The 17,002-nt window shown below is 40.8% G+C and overlaps 1 long non-coding RNA gene across 1 annotated transcript in view; it reads left to right on the top strand.

The window, feature by feature from the left end:
• The first annotated feature begins 1,075 nt into the window (after positions 1–1,075).
• The window catches only part of LOC122462581, a 59,501-nt gene continuing 43,574 nt past the window's right edge, over positions 1,076–17,002 (top strand). The window contains exon 1 of the long non-coding RNA XR_006285243.1: positions 1,076–1,280. This is a non-coding gene — a long non-coding RNA (uncharacterized LOC122462581). The remainder of the gene's footprint in view (positions 1,281–17,002) is intronic.

The following is a 17,002-nucleotide window of genomic DNA, read 5'->3' on the forward strand; positions in this document are numbered from 1 at the left end:
GATGGCAACATGAACAATATTTTAACCCCATGATAGAAACCAGACAGTGGATCTTATAATATCAGTGGCCCAAAAGAACTAACTGAATGACCTAGCTTTAGCTAGCTAGTGGGAAAGTAAATTACATGGAGAATCACTTAAATAAATATTTCACAGAATATTTTCTTTAAAAAATCATTTTGAAACTCCCTTAAATAACAGAAGTGTATGAGGTGAGGGAAGGGGTTGCCTGAAATGACAAAATTTAACAACATATTATCTACGCAGGTACTAAAACACACCTGATATGTCTCAAAGTTGGATTCCCCCCCCCCAGTTGCTTAACCTACAATTAAACATTAAAATTTTTGTAAAATACAACTCAGAAATAAATGGGTAGTGTGTAATGCACAGGCTCTGATACAAATGTCAGCAATAAATAGACCTTAGCAAATAATTCCAAAAGAAGAATTTATTTAATGGCCTTGACCGAATTTCATTTTTTAAAATAAACTTCTACACAGATAATGAAATTCTTAGATTTAATAGTTCTTCACCAAATACTTGGCCTGCAAATCATTCATGAAGATTAGTAATCCTAAATTTGCGCTGCATTGATCAGTTACATGAGAGACAGTTTATTGTGTCTGTCCCCTGATTTAATCTCTCACATAACTAATTCACTAGTCCCTGCAGTCAAGATGCCCTGGACACCATAGACAGAGGGTTAAAAGAAAACACAAACAGAGTAGTTTCTTAAAATCTAAAGGTGAAAACTTGGTTGCATTAAATCAAAGGTAAAACTTCATTATGGCCAAGATTTCACCCAACGTGTTTATTGTATTAGCAGGCATAATAGCTTTTATATAGTGCCACTCCCCCACTTCAGTTAGTGATATTCATTCCTAAAGACTTCTCCAATATACAGCCAATAGGCTATTTTCAAGCTGGAGGAGACATCCCCCACAGGGTTAGGGATTTCCCCGCCTCATTGGATTTTCCAAGCTCCTTTAAATAGCTTTTCTTTCTCTAAGGTCATTTCCCTGAACACTTAATGAAAGGTAGACCAGCATGTATTATAGAGTCCAAGTCTCTGCCCCTTCCCAGCATGCTTTGTTAAGAGGAGATTGACAGGCATGCTTCCCTTCCCCCTAGGCTTTCAGAAGGTCAAGCCTGCTCTGCAATGTCTTAAACTTCTTTTAAAGGTAGGGTCAGTTTCCTACAGCCAGCTTTCTGTTTGTTTGCTTGCTTGCTTTATCTGAAATGAGGCTCCCACAGTTTGATAACACAGGGAGGAAAAGGTAAGCACTACTTCATGATTTTCTTTGTCTGACCAAACACCTGTGGGAAAATAGGTCCACCTGGTTAAAAAAGCATGGCCCTTCTTCCCTAGGGTTCTTTCCTATTTCCTGCTGATTGCTTGGGCCATCACACTAACCAACCATGCAAACTTGGAATTTTGTAATCAGTGAAAATTGCTTTAGGTAAATGTTTGAGTATTTGAGCTAAAGTTCATGTTCCTTAAGCACTTGTGAGAGTAAAGTTTCATGGAAGGGTAATGTCAAGGCTGTCGGACATGGTCAGATTGAAATTACCTTTAAAAACTGAATGAATATTCAGCTATCTTTTTCCGCTATCCTTCCAGCTCTAATTATGAGACCTCTCTAACTAATCTCCTTTGGGCTTGAAATTGATTGGAGTTTAAGTGATTTCAAGCCCTGGTGGAGAATCTGGGACCTTATTGCATAAGTACTCTATATAGATAAGACGTTTGAGCAGAACCTGCCAGTGTAATATAAAGAAATGTAGTTTAAATAAGAAGTTAAAATCTAATAGATTCTGGACAAAGTGAACTAGTCTAGAATGGTTATGTGTTGTCTTCTCTGCTTTGGTATGGCTCTAAACATAGATATGTGGCTTTAAAAGACAACTAAACTACATAATTTTCCTGGTATTACTCCTCTGTGTAAGCAAGTGCTGCAGTTGCCACAGTATTATTACATGGTAGTAAATAAGAGGAGAAATGGCCTGTGTGTTTGCAACTGAGAAGGGTCTGTGTGATCATATATGGGAGCAGAGGTGTTCAAGAGACCATCTTTCTATTAAGTTGTGCTCTGAGTTATGAAAATGTTGAGAACCCCTGCGCTTGACCACACTACCTCCCATTTTGGTAGAGCTTTGTTGTCTTAGCCCAATTCCAGAATGGGGATCTTTATTCTACCTACCTACCTACCTACAACTTCCTATGTAGTTTCAGTTGTGGAAGCTTTGCTTGTCTATACCTCTCAAAAGCTGTCGGATTTCAGAGAAAATAAGATCCTTCCTATGGGTGTTTTCAGTCTATGACAGTAAAGTAGGAAAAATGATAGAGAACTTTTCTCTGTATGTCTCATGTTACACTTCTCCTGGGAATTGGTACTTTTAAGATACTAGACCTATTGTTTTCACTACGTACGAAAGAAAATGGTCTCTCTCAGTTTTATGGAAGCCATCAAACTTTCCTAGAATGGCTTACTGTACTGAATGAAATGAACATTACCATGTATGTAAAGCAGAGCCAGAAAGGCTGTAGTCATGGTGAAAGCATGGCTTTCTTTATGCAGTAGCAACACATGAAAGACAAAAACATATTCCACTGAAATTGACATAAATAAGTGGATTTGCCATCTGAAACATTGTTTTTAGCAAGAGAAGCTTTTAATCCCCTTAAATGCAGTTCTAATCTGTCTTGGAAGTGCTTGTCTAAAGAATATTACATTGATATAAAGGATTAAATGTATTAAAATTAAATAGCCAGCATACTACTAAAGAATATCTTGTACGCTGTACTCTCCCAAATGGATAAAACTGCTACAGGTGGGGGTGGGGGGGGGAGGAACTCTCAAACGGTTGGCACAGTATTCATTAGAAATTCACACATTATGTTCTTGGGCTTTCTTGCTCTGTGTGCTTTCCCCAATGAAGCAAACACTTTGGAATTCATAATACCTCTTTATCCCATGTGCACACGTGACCTCCTCTCTTTTATGCACCTAGCAAATGAACAAGCACAAAGGGGGATAGAGTAAGAAGAAAAATAAACATGCCCTCTTCTCCCCAAATGCAGAAAAGAAAGGTAATCAGAGGTTGTGTAAGATGCTGAGAGCTGCCTTAACAAAAGTGCCAAAGCTCTTTGTTACCCATGGTTTTTAGAAGCACATATTTCAGTTCCCTGATTGGTACATTGTAGCTGGTGTTAAACTATGTCAATTATACAACTCATCAGCCAATTTTTTTTTATTTATTTTTTTACAAATGCACTTTCTTAGTAATAGCAATAGCAATTGAAGGAAACAAAAGCCACTTGCAAATTATATTAAAGCTGTTCTCTAGCCTCATTGCTTGGAGGCACTGTAACTGGCACCAAAAAAGTCCCAATCTGACCAAGCATCCTTGTCCTGAATATAATAAAATTACAGCTTTGCCACCATATTTATAGCAGTCCCCTTTCAACAATCCCACAGTAACTATAATTAAATCTACTACTTGTTTCCAGTAGCATCTCCAATGTGCTAGGTGCTGTCCACCTGCAGGAGTTGCAATACATGCCCCAAAGAGTTTACAGTCTAATGCCCCAATCCTGAACAGTGCTTCAGAGACTTGTGGCTCTATGGAGCCCAGTAGACCTTACTGCAAAGGTCTGTCCACATGGAGCAGCCTGCAGGATTGGCACCTAAATAACTAGAGCCTGTATTGTCTCCTCACTGAACTGCATAGTTGAAAAATGTTATAGGTGATCTGATTTTTTTTTTCTTTAATTCGTCAAAAAAGGCGTCATATACTTATGGCTAAAATCCTATTCTGACACCAGGGTAAATCCATAGTGACACCACTAAACTGACTCTTTGAGTTCAATGGAGTCACAATGGATTCTCCGTGGTGTAAATGAGAATAGTATTTGGCCCTTACTTTGCTCTCATATTTTGTCTAATATAATCATATTTTACGTAGTTTCACTACATTTTGATCAGATGCCCAGCAGTCGTGTCACCTCTGACTCTGATCCCATCATCCCTCCAGCTGAACAGGGTCTGGACTGGTCAATACTGGAAGATCTCCAAAGAAAACTATGAAGCAGGCAGTGGTGGTGTTAGTGATTTAAGGCTCTGAATTGGCAAAAATGTATTCTTAACTTTAAGCCTCTGCATAGATCTTTGCAGGATCAGGGCCTGAGAGAGTATTGCTCTTCCCTCTGAGTCAGGACTGAATCAATGCTCCAGCATGATGCCAAGGGGCACTGTGCCACTGGAGAGGCTTCTTTTAGATAAGACATAACAATGAAGTTTTGGTCTCTCTGGCTCATTAAAGATGAGGCACTTTTTGTTACTAATACTAATAATAAACCCTTAAATAACAGTTGTCATTCCGAGATATCTTTGTGCTGTATAAAGAGGGTAAATATTGTTATACCCTATTTTACAAAGAAATTGAGGCACAAAGAAACTGTGTCTTGCCCAGGGTCACATAGCAATTCAATGGCAGAACTGGGAATGGAACCCAGGTTTCCTGGCTTTCAGCCCAGTGCTATATCCACTGGGCCCATGTTTCTCAAACTGTGATCTTCACATAGTGCTGGTGGTTCTTATATATATAATCTGCTGAACTGCACTAAAAGACAACTTAACTGCATTATTTTCCTAACGTTACCCTTCCATGTAAGCAATTACTGCAGTTGCCAACCGTAGTATTACATAGAAATGTAGGACTGGAAGAGACTTTAAGAAGTCATCAAATCCAGCCCCCTATGCTGAGGCTCAACGCAGTCTACCTAGACTATCCCTGACTGGTGTTTGTCTAACCTGTTCTTAAAAACCTTCAGTGATAAACCTCCCTTGGAAGCCTAGTCCAGAGTTGAACTACCCTTATAGTTAGAAGGTTTTTCCTAATAGCTAACCTAAATATCCTAAACAATTGTTCTCCATCTTCTTTATATGTGATAGGGATGGGTGGAAAAGTGATCTTTGTGATGGCAGATGAAGGGAGGTGAATCTGTCAGAGTGTGGGAGGGGGAAGTGTCCATGAGACAATGTCTCTACTAAGGTGTGTTCTGTGTTATGAAAAAGTTTGAGTCTCCCTACACTGGGCCACAATGCCTCCTACTTTTATAAGAGGAGCAGTTCAGATGTCTTAGCCCAATTCCCACAGGGACAACCTTATTCTACCTACCTACAATTTCCTCTGTAGTTTCAATTGGGGAACCTTTTTTTCCCCCTTCCATGCAACTCTAGAAACCTGTAGGATTTCATAGAGAATAGGATTCTTCCTATAAGTGATTTCAGCCTGGTACAACAAAATAGGAAAAGTGTCCAACTTTTTTCTAAGACGGAAGGAAAACTGTAGTCAAAAGAAGCCGTTATTGTGTAATGTGCAATTCCTTTTTTGTTACCACTTGACTGTGCTAAAATGGCACCTACTGACACTTTTATTCTGGGTAAAAGGCCATGAAAATATTAAAGCAGGAACAAGTCCTCAGGTCCATTTATTAATCAAAATACAGACTTTCCCCATGGCCATAACTGATTTCCATAACCATGAGTGTGGTGAAATCCTGTCTTAATGCCAAATCAATTTTTCTCACTTATGAACACCACAGTGATTTGAGAGAGAATCTGTGCCAAAATCCTCACTCTCATCTAACTATTTCTATGAATCTCTGCTTCCAAGGTACAGTGACTGCCGTGTAAATACATACAACATTTATTAGAAATGGGCACATCTCCCAAAGGTTCTGATTGTGGGTGCAGCCTCTAAACCACTGGGGACTCATCTCTCCAAAGTGAGCAACCATTGCTCATCCCAACCAACATTCCTCCTTTCCCAGAAGATCCTCTGCCTCTAAAACACTCCAACTCTCCAAATACTTTGTTGTCTTCGGGGTTGGGGTGGGGAGAAGGATATGGGAACTGCAAGTCCCCAATTTGGCATCTTCAAGAGATGATCCTCCACTCATTTTTCCTGGCTCTTGGCGAAGCAGCTAGTAGGCAGGCTCCACCCATCTCCAGGTTCCAGGGAGGCATTTTTGTGGAAGTAGAAGGCCTGCCCACTCTCCTTCTCTATAGTAATAACTTAAATGGTACCCTGAGTCCTGCTGTTGACTCTTCATTGACATTTTAACATGCTGGGCCTGTATCTAGAATTTGAGAACATGGATTTTCAGCTCTAATCCATTGCGGCCTGGACTCGTATCTTGATCCTTGGATAGTCTGGGGCCAAAGGGAGAAAAGCCATCCACCTTACTAGAAGATGCCTCCTTAGAGACTGGAGGTAGTGGGAGGGAATGCCACCAACAAGTTCCTCCCATGAAAGTGGGCCCTCAGCCTACCTTGGAAAATTCTGGAAGGTGAGCAGGAAGAGTTGAAGGCCGCTTTTCCCAACCTGACAGTACAAAGTGAGTGTATGGTGGGGTACCCAGCCTACTAGAGAAGCCGGGATTCCTGTGGGGCAGGGTGATGGTCATAGGAAAATGATGAATCTTCTTTATTGCTCAGGGAGGATTGGGGTGGAGGGAGTGCTAATTTTTCTGGTGGCATTTTGGCACTTTCTGACCAGCTGAAAATCAGAAATGAAAACCTCATATCTAAATATTAGCGGTTTAAACAAATGTTTGGGGTGTACAGGAGCAAGGGGATCTTTTATATGAACTAGTTTTCTACCACTAACGATTGTACCGAGGGAAAATAAGCAATTAATTGATCAATCTGTGATATTGGCTTTTACAAAAACAAAAAAACCTTGCTTTCAAAAGGAGACTATTTCCATCATTTCAAAAACAAAATAAACCATTGCAGTCAAGAGAAAAAATATTATATTTTGAAAAGATATATTGTTGTGTTGAACACATTTCTGACAGCTGTAATCCCTGCTGCCCAAAAGACAAGCTGCTATTTTGGCTCACTTCCTCAAATTTTATGTTTCTAAAGGAAGGAATTTTCATCATTTCAAACATAAATAATAACCAGAAAAGGAAAGCCCTATTCAAATGTCCCCAGATTACCATGTACAAAAAGAAATAGGCAAACTAAATATGTATTATGTACAATTCTGAACTACCAGTACCTCCAGGGGGAAAATGCTTCATTTAATAATAATACTTCGCTCTTATACAAGGCATTTCATCAGTAGATCTTAAATGATATTGTTCCCATTTCGTACAAGGGGAGATTAGGTACAGAGAGGCAAAGTGACTTGCATATGGTCATCCACCAGGCCGGTGTCAGACCTGAGAACAGAACCCAGGAATTCTAGTACAGTGCCTTATCCCCTAAGCCAGACTGCCTCTCTAATTATTCAGTAGTGGTTCTTACTTTACTCTCATTACTGAAATAACTGCAGATGGTGCTTATGGCTCAGGATCCATAAGCACCGCAGAGATACTGAAACTCCAGCAGTGGAGTGACAGTCCCATTGTTTCAACACCCTTCAACAAACTCACTGAATTTGCAGTGAAGCTTTACTCCACTTATGGCAAAGTTTCATTGGACTTCAGATGTGTCCCACTGGGCTATTTCCCTCGGAATGCAGCAGTGACCACTTGACAGCCAGGTTCCTAATGCTGACTCTAAAGGAATGATCACTTTCTCTTTATCCCCTGCTCCAAGAGCAGAGGAGGAGTAGGAAATACCCAATGGGCCCAACTAAATAGGAGACATGCCAACCCTTGCTGCAGTTGCTTCCACTGGGCAGTGAAGAGGAGGCAGGTTAGTCTTGCAGCACATGCTCTCTGGAGGGAATGAGGTTGAGGCATTTCTAGCGGCCACCCCAAAAGTGGCAGTCTCCTCTGCAAGTGCATGGAGTCAAAAGGCCCTTCTAGGGAGAAAAGGAGGAGCACCTCTCTGCTATTATAACCCCTTGATTTCAATGAGAGTTGCATCAGGGCCGTACTTCACTATCTGAAGACTGATCTAAAAGAGACCCGCCCGCCCCTTCTCTCTGATACACTGCATATGATCCCAAACCATGCTGAAGCATGTTAACTTATGTGGCATGCTACAATTCAGTGCAGTAATACATAAGCCAATGCAACAGAAGTTTTTTAAAAGGTCTGACTGTGTCCCTTAGGTAGGTAGTACAACTGCTATTACAAAATAGAGATCACCAAACAACTTTATAGCAATGGGCAAATATGAATGAAATAACCAAATAGGAATGATAGATGCAAGCCAGACGACAAATGCATAAGTTACCTAAAATGCAGTAGAGTCTATGGTAATTAGAAAAGTATGTGATTTTTTTTTTTCTGTTAATTCTACCTTGATTTAATATTAAGTATTTTTCAGTGATTTAGATCTAGCACCGAATAATATTGAACCCCATGTTTTGTGTGTGTATGTAATTATATAAAAATGGCTTCAGATTTGTAAGAGACACTTGAAAAAAACATTGTCTCAGAACATACTGTCCCCTTCCACCTCCTGCTTCTGGCTTATATCAAGAGGCCTTAATCCACTGTGACATCATAAATCATCATGCCTCACCAGCAGCAGAGTCAGATACCAGAAGAAAGAATCCTCAAGACTGCTAACCAAACAAGCAAAAGGAGTAGGAGAGTTAGTTATTAAAGAAAGCTTACATATGTTTATCTTCAGAGAGCCTTACTCTCAAGTGCACAGACACCCACTATGCCCTCTTCCATTATTACACAGTGGGTAGGATACTGTTGACTCATAAGTTTCTTATGAACTGTTTTCTTCAAATTCCCATTCAGAAGAAGAAATATAATTGATCACCCCATTAACGTAATTAAATGTCTCCAGGAAGCTGGGTGGAGACTTCATCATGGGTGTCACATCACTTTTGAGGAAAGAAAAAATAACTACAATAGCAGAAGTACATAAATGGATGTTTCTATAACGACGAAGATAACTGTTGTTTATTTCTCTTACAGGCTTCAATTTCTATCCACAGGCTCCAGTTGGAGACTGGGGCCTCACTGTGCTAGGCACTATATAAACAAGCTCTTCATTTGTCAACAACGCTGGATTTGCTAGTTATTACATATGAGTAAATTTGATAGGGGGAAAATTTGCTAACTACTAGAAAATAGAATAAGTGAGTCATTATATTATTTAACTGGAAAGAGTTAAATCCATACAGTCTAGTCCAATGCTGGCTTTCATTGAACCCACAACTCCAATGGGGCCAACTGGTGCCCAGTCTTGCTGCAGCTGCTTTCAATGGGGAATGAAGAGGAGGCTAAAGACCTAAGCCTTGTGCTTTAGTATCTGGAGAAAAAGCGGGCGGGGGAGGTTCTGGGTTCAGGCATAAAACCAAGACCGTGTACGACTCTGGGAGGATGTTTGGCTTCCTTGAGCCTCAGCTGACTCTGCTAAAGAAATGGGTATAAAAATCATATGGCATTAAGAGTTGCTTCTTTTTTTAGTTGTATTTGGCTTGGCAGAACTTCAAAATATCCTTCGGACTCTTTCTTTCATGTATGTTTTTGTATCTATTTATCACCACTGCTAGCATTTTGTTTAGTCTTGAAGGAAAGATTGTCTTTCCTAAGTTGAACGCTTTTTTGCATCTACATCCATCAATGCCTGAGATATCCCTGACCTTAGTTAAACCTTAAGTTTTCTAAATTGTACTCTTATGTTCAGCAAACCCTTAGGCGCTACATTGTTAAAAGTTTACATTGAAAAATCATTTATAATTCGTTTGTTTGAATTGTGCCTTCTACAAAGCCACCAGGAAGGGCAGTATTAATTAGCAATGGCTTACATAAAGTCTAGACAATAAAGTAAATCTTTTTAGCTTTTTAAAAAGCTTTTAGTATTTTATCAGTTATAACAAATGATACTGTTATAAATTACATCTAAGAAAAATGCCAGCATAATCGACAACAAAGCTGTCCATTTGAATAATTTATTTTTCCTTGAAATATTTTCATGGTACACACATCTTGCTCAAATAAAAATATGTTTATTATGAAACTGAGAGAGCCAACAAAAATGTTAATTCCTCTTGCTGTAGCCACTTTGTGGGAGGATTAAATAATAAATGATAGTTAATGCATAATACCCTAAGTTGCATTCTAAAATAGCTGTTTTAATATAAGATATGTAATGATGACAATTACAATGCATATTTTAATATACTGGATGGCAGAGAATGTGAGAAATGTTTTCAGAGTTGTATACACAATGTCTGGGCTATATCCTCCAAACCTTTAACCAAGTGGATAGTTCCACTGAAGTCAGTGGGGCTACTCTTATGAGTAAGGCTCTGAAGGATCAAGCCCCTGTTTCCTAACTTCTTATGTAAGTGGTTAACAGTAGCTTTGCAAAGTAGTTCAAAGCGCAGGTATACTAATAAATCATTTTATTTAAATAATATATAAATAATGCCAATGTGAATAAGCAGAAGAGGTTTTGGCTTGTGACACTCTGCACCAGCTGATTATGTTTAAGTTCATTAACTGGCAGTGACACAGCCACAAAACAGTAACAGTGTCTGGTTAATGCCGGGCAAAATGTAATGGCAGTCAAAAAAATAAAGTATTTATACTATAGCTACCTTAATTTAGAAACAGATTGCCCTGTGAACTTGGAGGAGATTGTCAATAGATCATGATGCTTATATCAGTCTAGATCAGAACTTTCTCTCTATCTGGGATGATGGGAGTGCATGTGCTGCAGTTTACTATCCTGTCATCTGATGCTGGCAAGGTCGACTTCCTGGGTGGAAATATGCGCAGTGTAAAAATGATTGCACGCAAAATAAATTTTCGGGGCTGATTCTGATCTTGCTTACCGCATTGCAAATCAGGAGCAACCAAAGGTCAGCATGTTTTCGAATATATAAGGTTACTTTTAAATAAATGTACAGTAGCAAAAATTCCAGAAAACCCTAAGCCCTGGTCTACACTAGGACTTTAGATCGAATTTAGCAGCATTAAATCGACGTAAACCTGCACCCGTCCACACGATGAAGCCCTTTATTTCGACTTAAAGGGCTCTTAAAATCGATTTCCTTACTCCACCCCTGACAAGTGGATTAGCGCTTAAATCGGCCTTGCCGGGTCGAATTTGGGGTACTGTGGACACAATTTGACGGTATTGGCCTCCGGGAGCTATCCCAGAGTGCTCCATTGTGACTGCTCTGGACAGCACTCTCAACTCAGATGCATGATTGTTTGCCGTTGCTCTGACGCAGGGAGGGGCGACTGATGACACGGCTTACAGGGTTGGCTTACAGGGAGCTAAAATCAACAAAGGGGGTGGCTTTACATCAAGGAGTATTTCAGGCAGGACTTCACGGAGGGTTCCAATAAGAAATGGTGCACCTAAGTTATTGTTCTTATTGGAACAAGGAGGTTAGTCTGGCCTCTGATTGATACATGGCTAGATTTACCTCGCTGCACCTTCCCTGTGAGTGACTGCAGTGTGACCTAGAGGAATGAGTCCCCTAGACAGGGGGCGGAGGAGGGGGAGATTTGCAAATGAGTACAAAACAAATCTGGTCTATTTCTTGTTTTGATACACTCCATCTATCTTTTACATCTTTGGCTGGCAGCAGACTGTGCAGAAGGACTGCAAGCCATCCACATCTCATGGCTGCTCGGCAGAAGATGGTACAATAGGACTGCTAGCCATCCTCATCTCTTGCCTGCCCGGCAGAAGATGATGCAATAGGACTGCTAGCAATCCGTATCACCTGCCTGCTCACCATAAGATGGTTCAATAGGACTGACTGCAGGACTAAAGAGAATGACTTGATCAAGTCACTCCAAATTTAGTCCCTGCGCCCAGGGGGACACAGGCGACCAGGAGCACCTCGGACATGACGATGACGGCTACCAGTCCTATTGCACCATCTGCTGCCACAAGGCAATGGGTTGCTGCTGCTGTGTAGCAATGCAGTACCACGTCTGCCAGCACCCAGGAGACATACGGTGACAGTGAGCTGAGCGGGCTCCATGCTTGCCGTGGTATGGCATCTGCACAGGTAACTCAGGAAAAAAGGCACGAAATGATTGTCTGCCCTTGCTTTCACGGAGGGAGGGAGGGAACGGGGACCTGATGATATGTACCCAGAACCACCCGCGACAATGTTTTAGCCCCATCAGGCATTGGGATCTCAACCCAGAATTCCAATGGGCAGCAGAGACTGCGGGAACTGTGGGATAGCTATCCACAGTACAACGCTCCAGAAGTCGACGCTTGCGTCGGTACTGTGGAAGCACTCTGCCTAGTTAATGCACTTAATGCACTTCAAGCATTTTCTGTGGGGACACACACACTCGAATATATAAAACCGATTTCTAAAAAACCGACTTCTATAAATTCGACCTAATTTCATAGTGTAGACATACCCTAAGGCAAGCTGGAAAAAAAACTGGTCTGTTTCCTCAAAGTGCTGACATTTTTCACAGCGGGGAGAAAGAACTAGCATACATAGAGGCTTTTCCTACATCAAGAATTGCTCAAAGTGGGGAGAAAGGACAAGCAGGCACCTACCCTATCCCAGGCTGTCAGCCTGAAGACAACTACCAGCCTTATGTAAAGTGAAATTGCTTATTTTCATCTCCCCTCTTTCTGACAGGGGATTGGAACAAAGTAGAGGAGAATGGAGGTAAAGATAACCTTTCTTGATCCGTTTCTCTTGGTCTCTTCTTCCATCTTTTACTCTCACTTCCATAGCTTCTTCTACATATATTTCTTTAGAGAAAACCGATCTACATGTGTGAACACTTCCATTTCCTTTCGCAAAACAAAGCACTCTGCAGCCAAACAGGTATATGCTTGTGCAGACCCAGACTCGTGAATGCAAACCAGGAAACCGCCAAAGTTAGCACCCATTTGTACTCTTTATAGAAGTATGTGAACTCGTAAGTTTTCATGGTACGCTTTCTGGAGCCTATTTTAAAATATGGCCCTGATGGTCAGAGAAGTTCTAGCATATCACACACCACAAAGTTATCTTATATCTTTTTGCTTATGATTCTTTGGTACCCTGTATTTATTGTTACCTCCATAGCATCTATGTAACACAAAGAAAATGTCTCAAAGCTCCATCTAACAATGTTACCTTCATACAATATCTCATTCAAGATAGGGGTTTTTTTTCTTAAGGAACTCTATGAAAGGAGAGAGATTTAAAAGAACTTGGGTGGGTGGGGGTGAGTGTGTGTACATGTATAGTTAAACTCAAGCTTACAGGCATTGGCTAGAGTTCAGTGTACGGTACATACCTTTATCATGTGGAAAAACTAAAGTTTAATTGATCAATAGCTATCATGGCATGTGGAGTTTAATGATCATGTAGGAGGAGTCGATGGGCTTAAACTGAGTTTTGTACCATTACCTCCAGCCAGTCATTCATTTCCAGGAAATGGTCCAACCGAGTTGCTGAATTTTGTAGGATGATGATTTTTTTTTAAAAAAATACACATTTAGAAGGAGCCCTTTCGCTGGTTTTTAGCGGGTAGTATGCAGTATAATGCCAAGTTGAATAGAACAAAGTATGTTGAACAGCACATTCATGAAGTGGGAGGAGATTTGAGCAATTAGTCCATTCATCTTATTATTTCCCTTTGCATCCACCACGTCAGCACTGTCAAAATGCACTGTCAACCAGTGCTATTGGGCAGTTGCCAATGGGATATGATTTTTTTGCTTTGGATGCATCTACAGGGTCGACTACTAGGAGCTCTTTAAACAAAATTAATATACTTAGTAGTAAGTGTGTGTTTAAAAAGAATAACCGAGCAAGAAGCAGAAGTGTAAAAGACTGAGGCAGAGAAGAGAAAAAGTTAAAAACACTGATTGATAAACGTGCACACTTGCCTCCTCCAATCTATTTACTGCTAAATGCACAAACACACCAAATGGGGCCACATTTCTCATGGTCACCTCAGAAAGGCACAAGAATACCTTTGGGTAAATATAGAACCAGATGCTGTATTGTCAACCCCACATGTTCAACAATCATGAGTCAGGCCCCAGAAAACCATGACACTCTAAAATATAACAAATACCATATTTTTATTTGCCTTTGGGGGAAGGAGAGGGGGGTTAGCCTTGAAGGCTCATGTTTTCAAGCTTTTATTTGGAACCTGAAGGCTACAAACTCACTTATTTTTTAAATGTGGTAGCTGCGTTTGTCACATAATCACATGACTCCAGGAGTCCAAACATTATGAGATTTGCAATTAAAATCACAAAACTTGACGACAGTGTGGGAGGAGACTAAATGTGATTATGAAGGCTGTAATGACAATGCTGGAAATTCACATTGGGCCTGATGCCCACTGAAATCTACAGAGAGACTCCTTTTGACTTTAGTGGGCTTTGGATCTTGCCAGGGGTTTGGATATGTAATATAAGAGGACTACTCTCATGTTTGGGTAAATTCCTTGAGTGTCTGTTCTTCTAAAGCCTTATTGCTGTGTGGCTTTTCTGTGCGCCCTTCCCCTAGCTCTGAAAGTATAGATTGTTCCTTCTGGGCATCTATCAGCTAGGCAAGAAGTCACCTTCTCTCTGAAGTTTGTTTTCACTGCAGAGTTAGCCCAGGCTGTTATTTGGGTGTTACCCTAACCCTCCTCTCCTCTGCAAACACAACCCTCTCACCTGAGTTTGGGGGTGTTGGTTAGAGCTCAGGGTGTGCTTTCACTCAGGCTGGTAAAGCACCCACCTTGAAATGAGAACTCAGGCTAAATCACTCAAATGCTGATTGATAGTCCTCTAATGCCTTCTTGCAACTTGTGCCCAGAAAGACAAACAAGTTGTCATAAATATAAAGGGAAGAGTGTATACAATGCTATAAAATCCCTCCTGGCCAGAGGCAAAACCCTTTCACCTGTAAAGGGTTAAGAAGCTAAGGTAACTGACACCTGACCTAAAATGACCAATGAGGGGACAAGATACTTTCAGATCTGTGAGGGGTGGGGAACAAAGGGTTTGGGCTGTCTGTGTGATGCTTTTGCCAGGAACAGATCAGAAATGCAAGCCTTACAACTCCTGTAAAGTTAGTAAGTAATCCTAAGCTAGAAAATGCATTAGATTTTCTTTTGTTTAATGGTTTGTGAAAGAAGTTGTGCTGGAGGGAATGTATATTCCTGTTTTTGTGTCTTTTTGTATCTTCAGGTTTTGCCTAGAGGGATTCTCTATGTTTTGAATCTGATTCCCCTGTAAGGTATTTACCATCCTGATCTTACAGAGGTGATTCTTTTACCTTTTCTTTAATTAAAATTCTTCTTTTAAGAACCTGATTGATTTTTCATTGTTCTTAAGATCAAAGGGTTTGGGTCTGTGTTCACCTGTACCTATTATCAAGCCTTCCCCAGGAAAGGGGGTGTAGGACTTGGGGGGATATTTTGGGGGAAGACGTCTCCAAGTGGGCTCTTTCCCTGTTCTTTGTTTAAAACGCTTGGTGGTGGCAGCATACTGTTCAAGGACAAGGCAAAGTTTGTACCTTGGGGAAGTTTTTAACCTAAACTGGTAAGAATAAGCTTAGGGAGTCTTTCATGCAGGTCCCCATATCTGTACCCTAGAGTTCAGAGTGGGGAAGGAACCTTGACACAAGTTCTCCCACAATTCAATAGGAGACAATCCTAGAGCAGCACAGCTTACTGTGGCACAAAGAACTATGGGACAGATCCCAGAAGTCCTAGCACCATAGACAGGGGAGTGCAACACCAGTGATTTCAGAACTTAGGTCTGGCTTTGCAGCATGTCTGCTCAGACCTGGGCTATGCTAAGCTGAGTACTGAGACCAGGGGTGCCAATCTCAGCAGTAAAGTGGTTTCTAAATAAACATGCTCCTGTTGTTACCTAACCTGTGGTCTGCTCTGTGTCTGTTTCCCTACTGACACAACAAGCATCGCCAAAAGAAATGAAACATGCCTTTTAACTAGTGCTTTGGTGATAAAATCTGCAGAGTAGACAGGTCTTTAAGAACACTGGTCCTTTGCTGTCTTTTTGCCTTCCATTTATAATCATGAATGCTATGTTCTTTTATGTACATCAATCTATATTATTTTACAGAAAACTTAGGGCTCTGTGCATATTATTACGTTTCCTTTCTTCATTTCTACAGGCATAGAAAGATATAGCAAGGCTCCTCCATTTCAGCCATCAGGCTTTACAAAGAGATGAGTTAGATACCTTGAAATAGAGACAGACAAATTCTAGTCTTACACTGGTGCAACTCTGTTCGTTTCATGGGAGTCACAGTGTAAATGAGAGGAGTATTTCACTCTGGAAACAAAACACATCAGCCATTATTGGCCCAGCAGTAGCTTTCTCAAAGCTTTTAAAACATCAGAATCCATTTTTATTCAGGGAGAACATTGGCCAGGACATGAGTGTTGTTCCCTTTTCTTTTTCCTTTCATTTCCTTTTTTTTAAAGTGCCCTGGAATTTTTAAATTCAGCCAGCCTAACACATATGTAAAAGTGAGCAGAAAGGAGCACACACCTTTGCAACAGAACCCAGGAGACAGAGGTGGGAAAAGGATGTTAACTAGGTCTGTGCAGATGCTGGTTTGAAAACTTGCCCAACAATGTCTCTGTACTTTACCTATGCTGGCTCTTTATTCTGATAGTTGCGTATAATTGTTAATACTCATTCAGAAAGAAGAGAAATAAAAAGGATACACTTTTCATATGCATCACTATCTTAATATAACTATTTATGTAATAGAGTTAAAGGCTAGACGAGACCACCCAATTATCAATTCTGACCTCCTGTGTATCACAGGTCACTAGTGCCACCCCTCCCCCCCCCACACACACACACACTAAACCTAGCAACCAAAATGAGACCACAGAATTACATTTCCCAGGAGAATGGACAGTTATGTGCCCCAGGCAGAGCAGAGAATAGGAGGGACCAAGATGCACCAGGACTCGAGGCCCCTGCGATGGCAGGGAAATGATTACATGAAATATTCCCAGATAATCCTGGCAAGTGACCCACACTGACATGCTGCAGAAGAAGGTGAAAACCCCTTAAGGTCACTGCCTGGGGGAAAGTATCTTCCT

Source organism: Chelonia mydas, chromosome 12, assembly GCF_015237465.2.
Source record: "Chelonia mydas isolate rCheMyd1 chromosome 12, rCheMyd1.pri.v2, whole genome shotgun sequence".
Classification (NCBI taxonomy): Eukaryota; Metazoa; Chordata; order Testudines; family Cheloniidae; genus Chelonia; species Chelonia mydas.